This window comes from Bubalus bubalis, chromosome 14 (genome assembly GCF_019923935.1).
Source record: "Bubalus bubalis isolate 160015118507 breed Murrah chromosome 14, NDDB_SH_1, whole genome shotgun sequence".
Taxonomy (NCBI): domain Eukaryota; kingdom Metazoa; phylum Chordata; class Mammalia; order Artiodactyla; family Bovidae; genus Bubalus; species Bubalus bubalis.
In genome coordinates, this window is record NC_059170.1 from 5810814 (window position 1) to 5817032 (window position 6219).

Here is a 6219-nt window from a genome sequence, read left to right on the forward strand (position 1 = left end):
AAGACTTCAGGTCCCCGAGAGCCCATGGTAACTTTAAAAATTGGGGACCAAGACATTGACTTTATGGTGGACACCGGGGCAGAATTATCTGTGGTAAATAAACCCATGGCGCCACTGTCGAAAAGGACCGCCGCCGTAAGTGGGTTTCGGGAGAAGAAATAGTTAAGTCGTTTTGCCAGCCCAGGAAATGTCAGATGGGGGGGGTCACCAAATTACTCATGAGTTCCTCTATATCCCTGAGTGCCCAATACCCCTGCTGGGGAGAGACTTACTCTCCAAACTGGGAGCACAAGTGACTTTCTCTCCTGAAGAGAGGCCCACTTTTCAGGTGGGCACAACAACCTACTTACTCTCCCTCTCTGTGCCCCCTCAAGACGAATGCAGGCTACGTGAGCCCCCTGGAGATAAACAAGGCCAGGCAACAGAGTTGGAGAGAAGGCTAACTCAGCTGTTCCCTGAGGTCTGGGGTGAAGATAACCCCCCTGGGCTAGCTAGACACCAAGCCCCTGTAATAATAGAACTCAAAGCTGGCGCCACCCTGGTGAGAAAGCGTCATTACCCAATACCCATAGGAGCCCGAATCGGGATTCTGCCTCACATCAGCAGGCTAAAACAGGCAGGCATCCTGGTGGAATGTCAAACAACCTGGAACACACCAAAATTACCAGTAAAGAAGGAAGGAGGACAAGACTATAGGCCCGTACAGGAACTCAGATTGGTCAATCAGGCCACTGTAACTCTGCACCTGTCTGTCCCCAAACCCCTATACTTACTTAGCCTCCTCCCACCTAAGACAAGGATCTATACTTGCTTGGACCTCAAAGATCCTTTTTCCATATACGCCTAGCACCTGCATCACAACCCATTTTCGCCTTTGAATGGGAGAACCCAATCGGAGGCAATAAGCAGCAGCTCACTTGGACACACCTCTCGCAGGGATTCAAAAACACACCAACCATCTTTGGAGAAGCCTTGGCCTCAGACCTGGAGCCTTTCCAGCCTGAAAGGTGTGGATGCTGGCTCCTGCAATATGTGGGCGACCTGTTGCTAGCTGCTGAGACCTGGGAGGAATGCTGTGAAGGGACCCCAGCACTCCTCCACTTGCTGGCAGAAGCGGGATCCCCAGTGTCGAGGAAAAAGGCACAAATCTGCAAGGAGGAGGTAAGGTATTTGGGGTTTGTCTTAAGGGGAAGCACAAGGTTGCTAGACCAATCTAGAAAAGAAGTAATTCTGTGGCCCCCCACACCTAAGACTTGCCGGCAAGTCAGGGAGGTCCTAGGGGCCACTGGATTCTGCAGGATTTGGATTCCAAGGTATTCTCAAATAGCACAGCCCCTATTTGAGCTCCTGACAGGGCCTGAAGAAAATCCAGTAAACTGGACTGGGAAACAGCAGAAAGCCTTTGAGGAGCTAAGACTAGTGATCACCTCTGCCCACGCCTTGGGATTGCCAGACCTCCCCAAACCATTCACCTTGTATGTGACCGGGAAAGATAAACAGCCATGGGGGTTTTGACTCAGACCTTGGGAACATGGGACAGGCCAATAGCTTACCTTTCAAAGTGACTTGATAACGTTGCCACCAGGTGGCCTAGCTGTCTGCGGGCAGTGGCCACGGTCGCCTTACTGGTACGTGAAGCCGCAAAGCTGACTTTAGGCCAGGACCTGATCGTAAAGGTCCCACATGAAGTCAACACCCTCCTTTGAGGAGACCCCCACAAATGGCTGTCAAATTCCCGGATTATTCAATACCAGGGACTGCTATGCGAAAACCCCAATCTCCGTATCGAGCCTTGCCAGGGTTTAAACTTAGCAACGCTTCTCCCAACGGGAGAAGGTGGACCTACCCACGATTGCAAGGAAGTCTTAGAGGATGTCTATGCTAGGCGTCCAGACCTCCGAGACAGGCCAATTTCAAATCCTGACTGGACTCTGTACACTGATGGCACCAGCCTGGTAGAGCTAGGACAGCGACGGTCAGGCTATGCTGTAGTCACAGAGAGACTGTTATCGAGGCCAGCTCCTTACCACAGCGCTGGTCAGCCCAGCGAGCAGATTATGGGCCTTAGTCCGGGCACTGCAATTGTCAAAGGGTAAGAGAGTGAACGTCTACACCGACTCCCGGTATGCTTTCGCTGTGGTCCACGGACGTGGGGCGCTACACCGGGAGGGAGGCCTTCTAACAGCCAATGGAAAGGACATTAAGAGTAAGGAGGAGATTCTGACTCTGCTAGACGCTGTCTGGAGCCCCGCGGAGGTAGCAGTCATGCACTGCCGTGGGCACCAGAAGGAAGACACCCCACAGGCTCGAGGAAATAGGCTGGCTGGCAAGACCCCCAGACGGGCAGCAGAGGACAGAAAGGAAAGCGGGGAAATCCCCATGAGAACATTTGTCCTAGCTGAGCTACCCGAGCTGGCCCTAGACTCCCCAACATACACTGAGGCTCAAACCCAACTAGCTGAAGCGGAGGGAGCCACCAAAACAAAGGATGGCGGGAGCTACCAGGTGGTAAGCTACTAGTGCCCAAAGAGATGGCCCCCTCTCTGGTGAGCCAAGGTCATCGTACAACTTACCTAGGACATGACAAATTGGAGGAATTGATCCGAAGGTATTTTCTGGTTCCTCGCCTTGCCTCTCTGTGTAGAACGGAATCCCCAAATTGCAACACCTGCTGTCAGATTAACACTGCTCCAGGGTGCAGGCCAAACCCCCCAGGCATCCAATTAAAAGGTACCCTTCCTTTTGAACACCTGGAAGTGGACTTCACTGAGATGAAACCATATTGCCATTTTCGTTACCTGTTGGTCTTGGTATGTACATTCTCGGGATGGGTGGAGGCCTTCCCACCTGAACTGAAAGAGCGTCAGAAGTGGCTTGGAGCCTGCTTAGGGAAATAGTTCCTCGATTTGGATTCCCACCAGCACAGGATCAGATAACGGCCCAGCCTTCATATCAGCTCTGATACAACAAGTAAGTAAAGCCATGAAGATAAATGGAAGTTACACACTGCCTAGCGGCCTCAGAATTCCGGAATGGTAGAACGAACTAACCGGACACTATAGGAGACACTTTCTAAATGGATTATAGAAACTGACTGTTCCTGTGTAGATGTACTTCCCACGGCCTTGCTCAAACTCAGGATGACCGCATGTTCCCATGGCTACTCTCCCTACAAAATTGTATATGGGAGGCCTCCTCCCATAATAAGACAGGTAACAACTGATATACTTCAGGTAAGAGGAGACGGGATATCACAGCAGATGGAACAACTAAGTAAGGTAATTAATCAAGTAACTAAGTTTGTGCAAGAAAGAATAGTGTTTCCCCTGGGGGAGCAAATGCATGAGTTTATACCAGGGTACCAGGTATGGGTGAAAGAATGGCAACATGACCCACTAGCCCCCAATGGAAAGGTCCTTATACTCTTGTTTTAACCACCCCTGCCGCAATTAAAGTTGCAGGCATTGCCTCTTGGATCCATCACACCAGAGCGAAGAAGGCATACCACGCTGACCTGGAAGACGCCTAGTGGACCACCCAGAAGGACCCTACCGACCCACGGGAAACCAGGATATTCTGAAGAGGAAGAAGAAAAGGAGGTCCCGGACGAGCCCTCTATAGAATGGAGCTGGGTAAGCGACTCCTGCTACTCGGCTTCACCAACGCAATGCTGAACCTGACCACTGTCCCAGTACAGGGCAACATCTTCATCTCATGGGCACATTCTTACGTGAACTTTCACAACTCCTCCAATTGTTGGGTATGTGGGGCTATGCCCCTGTCAGTAATGGACAGACTCCCCTGGTGGGTATCGCCACTTCATGATGGAGACTTTCTACCACTGTGCTCCTTCTTGGAACAACAGAAAGGAACTTTCGTTTCTCTCAGCAATCATAATCATTCTTTGCTCTCCTGGTGTAACAAAGAGGCATCAAATCACCTGTGACATAGCGTTACATTTCATATGAACACTAGTCTTAACGTGGGTAACAAGGGCTTATACCTCATATATGAAAATTAAAAAGGTGAATGGCACCCTTACAAAAGGGGGACAGGGTTCCCGGTACCTTGAGCACTACTACCAGGTCTGGGATGAACATTTCTGGATGACTCCTGAGAAAGGACAGTTTGATTGCTCCCGCTACAATTTGCTGGGAACAAAAAGAACACAAAGTTGGGTTTGGAGACCACCCCCTAGACCCAAAAGAACTAAAACACATGGGGTATTTGTCTGCTGAACAATGTCAAGAAATCTTGGCAGTAACCTATCACCCCAATCGGTCTGCTGAGTGGCCCGGTTCCAACTGGAAACATAATCCCAATATCTGCTGGGTAGCCCCCAATGGGACCAAGTGGCTTTGTGGGCCTAACTTATGGCCATGGTTACCAGTTGGCTGGGTAGGGCGTTGCACACTAGGATTTGTTTTCGCCCCTGGCAGAATTAAGCCTCGCCTACACCATCCTCCAGCAAACCTGCCCTATCTGCATGCAAGATGGACACGATCCACGTTCCAATGGTATGACTATCTTGCTGGCTTCTTTGTACCCTCTATAGGGACAGCAGATATCATGGTTAGGGTAGAGGCCTTAAATAATTTCACTAAACAGGCCCTCTTAGACAGTAAAAAAGCCATTGAAGCTTTGAATGAAGAACAATCTCAGATGAGGAAGGCAGTATGCAAAATAGGATGGCATTAGACATACTCACAGCAGTCCAGGGGAGGACTTGTGCCATAATTAAAGTCGAATGTTGTGTATACATCCCTGACCTGTCTGGAAATGTATCTGCTGCCATGGAGGATATGCAAAAACAAGTGAAAGCCATGTCTGGTGAAAATATTCCCTTTTGGACTTCGATCCTATCCTGGGTAAAGGGAGACTGGTGGAAAACTATTATAAATGTTGTTATCGTATTCTTAATCATACTGGTTTGTGGGCCCTGCTTGTTACAATGCCTTGTGAATTTTGTAACCCAGAGGTTGGTAGCATTCTCTCATGTGGTTGACCATAGGACTAACGTACAATCTACCTCTCAATGAATGATGCTCGTTACGGAAACTAAGAGCATCAAGAGCGGGGAATGAAGAAGGAATTCACAGGGCCTGGACCCCATCTCAGGCCTGTTCGTGCTGATCGTGCTCAGCCACCTCCCCAGTGGACTCTGGACTCTGTGCTTAGTGCCTATGGAAACTACAACAGAAGGATAAGACCCCCTCTGGACAGGGGAATCTTGAAGATCACATCCACGTTACTCATCGCCTAAGAGAAAACATACTCTAATCACCCCTGCCTCCGGACACGTCATAAATCTTTTCTGTATCTATCGCAATGTAACCACAGGCTTATTGATTATTAACTGGTTAGAATGTAACCGTGAGCTTATTGATTATTAACTTTCTGAACACATAAGACATGAATGATGGGTTATTGTGATTGTATTTTCCCTTCCTTTGTTTATGTAAGTCTCAAGGAATTTGGGGTGGTGGGTTCGGACACGTACACATGGGGTGTAAAAGATTTTCACAAATGCTGGTCGGGGTCCTTGACTAAGAGGAGACCCTGCCTTGGGCCCGCTGGTGTAATAAACTACACTCCACTATCTGCATTGTTGTTTTGAGTGAATTTGTTTCCCGGAACACGTGCCTGCAACATTTGGTGCATTGGCCGGGAAACTCCTCACTTTGAGGAGACAGATCTCATCTGAGGCCACCTCTAGGCTTTGTGGCTTGAATCTCCTAGAGCGGGGAAGGCACCTTGCCCTTCTTGAAGAATTCGGCCTTTCAACGCCCGGTTTCTTCACTTCGGCAGGTAGTTAACGGCAGCAAGGGAACTGAGCACTCAAGTGGGGAGGATCCCAGCTGGCAGGGTGGAAGAGGGGGCCTGATCACCCCCCTGGGATGGACTAGAAGGAGCAGGGACCCTAGGAGCCTGGAGTAGACAGGCGGCAATTGCTTGGTACACAGGTCGACGAGCGCATTAGGGCTTAGGAAGGAAATTTGTGAAGGTCGTTTAGGAAGTGGTGTCCACGCTGTCTTGGGGAAGATTATTACCAAGCAATCGCCAGGGGATTTTTAGGAGAAGAAACTTGGTCCTTGTGTGCTCATATTCTACCCTCCCCCAGGAGGTGTCCCATCTGCTGTGACTGTATTGGAAATTCTTGATCCCTAGAAGGAAGGAAATACATAAGTGAGTACAAATTGGCTTTTTCAGAGATGGCCT

General features: G+C 49.5%; 1 pseudogene; it reads left to right on the top strand.

Annotated features, from left to right (window-relative positions):
- Positions 1-673: 673 nt before the first annotated feature.
- LOC112578680 lies at positions 674-5570 on the top strand (annotated as a pseudogene).
- Positions 5571-6219: the final 649 nt, after the last annotated feature.